We start from the raw sequence: 2,388 nt of genomic DNA on the forward strand, positions 1-2,388 counted from the left end.
CTAATTCACCTTTTGGGGCTTCTACTCTTACATAAAGCTCTTGTCTTGACAATTCAAAATTGGGCGAAGGTTTTTTACCAAGAAATTTATACTCAAAATCATTCCATTCAGAATTATTTTCTTTCTTAAAGCGTCGGACTTCTAAATTTTCATAAGGTCCTCCAGGAATTTTTTCTACAGCTTGTTGAATTATTTTGATGGATTCCCTCATTTCACCAATTCGTACTAAATAGCGAGCTAACGAATCCCCTTCTTTTTGCCATTGGACTTTCCAATCAAATTGGTTGTAAGACTCATAAGGATCTACTTTACGAAGATCCCATTGTATTCCAGAAGCTCGTAACATCGGTCCCGATAAGCCCCAATTTACTGCTTCTTCTCCGCTAATAAAACCTACTCCTTCAACTCGCTCTAAAAAAATTGGATTCTGTGTAATAAGTTGTTGATATTCAACAACTCCGCGTAAAAAATAATCACAGAAATCTAAACATTTATCGATCCATCCATAAGGTAGATCGGCGGCTACTCCTCCGATGCGAAAGTAATTGTGCATCATTCGCATACCTGTAGCAGCTTCAAATAGATCATATATTAATTCTCTCTCTCTAAAAATATAGAAAAAAGGAGTCTGTGCGCCGAGATCCGCCATAAAAGGTCCAAGCCATAGCAAGTGAGAAGCTATCCGGCTTAATTCTAACATAATTACCCTAATATAGCTGGCTCTTTGTGGTATTTGAATATTCTCCAAGAATTCTGGTGCATTTACTGTTATTGCTTCTGTAAACATAGTAGCTAAATAATCCCACCTTGTTACATAAGGTAAGTATTGTATAATAGTTCGGTTTTCCGCGATTTTTTCCATTCCTCTGTGTAAATACCCTAATATGGGTTCACAATCAATAACATCCTCACCATCGAGAGTAACGATCAGTCGAAGAACACCATGCATTGATGGGTGTTGAGGGCCCATATTGACTATCATGAGATCTTTTCTTGTAAGCGGTAGACTCATATCCTTTCTTCCTTAATTCATTATTCCATGAAAATGGATTATTCCATGAATTCCTCAAAGCGAGGCTCATCAAAATGAAAAATCTAAGACTACTATAAGACTACTAAAAAAATAATAAAACAAGAAAAAAATTTGAACGATTAAATTACTGCTCCCGAATATTCAACTGACCGATTAATTTCTTATAACGTACTCTATTTTTCTTTGCCAAATAAGCCAGCAAACGTCGACGTTTTCCCAAAAGTCTTCGTAGACCTCTTTCCGATGAAAAATCTTTTTTGTGTAATTCCAAATGTGAAGCAAGTCTCCGTATCTTATTGGTGAAACTGAATACTTGAAATTCAACAGAACCCCTGTTTTTTCTTTTTCTTCTTTAACCATAAATCCAAAAATTTTTCTACCTCCTTTCTTTTTCATGTATTTTTCTGATCAGGAAAAATACAAAATTATGTCAGTTATTTTGAAGTTATTCTAATCTCGTACACACACAAATTTGCAATTATTCATCTACTACTGGAATTTGGATTTATTTTATCGATGCAAATTGGATTTGGATAGAAGGGTACATTCTTTCTAATATTTTAGATAGAAGAAATGTTTCTTCTATCTAAAATATTAGAAAGAATTTTGCTGATTTATTTATTGCTATATGCAATTTATGGAATTGATACACCATTTAATTGATATCATTTAGCAAAATGAAACACAGCATATGCATCCATCTTTTGGCTCGAGAATTTCACGGGATAGAGATATGGTATAAGAAATAGACTATTAAGTAACTCTAAATGAATTGTGGATACATCTGTATCCTTAACATACTGAAACGATTGTCATTATTCGTATCAAACCAATAGCGATTCATACAAGCTAAATCTTCTAATCAATGGTGGGCCAATAATGAATTTTTTTGCATATGTATTAAGACGCTTGGCCTGATTTCGAAATTGTCCAGAGTTTTATATGTTGTTTTCATTGCAAAATGATGGGTCTCCTTCCATAACTTTCCAATTACGAGTACGAGAATTGAAAGACATGAAAATTCTCAATTCTCTACGGCGTCTAGTAGATAGAAACAAGAAAATCAGAAGAATCTTTCTCTCTATTCACTATCATTCCGCGTCTTCGACTTCTATTAGTTTCTTTTCTTCTTTAATGCAATAGCTATAGTTTGATATAAGAATCCATTTCTCAAAGTAATGGAAACCATTCTCTTATAGGAAATGGTTCGAAAATCGCTATTCCACCTTTTAGGTATCGTGAAAAGTGATACCTGTGAAGATCGTGCATTTCAGTCAAATTCAGATCCGTTTTTCGAGTCCATGATATAATATAACCAAATTGGATAGATCTTCCACCTGTTTAGCTAAGAAAGA

Source organism: Triticum urartu, unplaced genomic scaffold, assembly GCF_056163025.1.
Source record: "Triticum urartu cultivar PI428250 unplaced genomic scaffold, HENAU_Tu73 scaffold694, whole genome shotgun sequence".
NCBI lineage: Eukaryota > Viridiplantae > Streptophyta > Magnoliopsida > Poales > Poaceae > Triticum > Triticum urartu.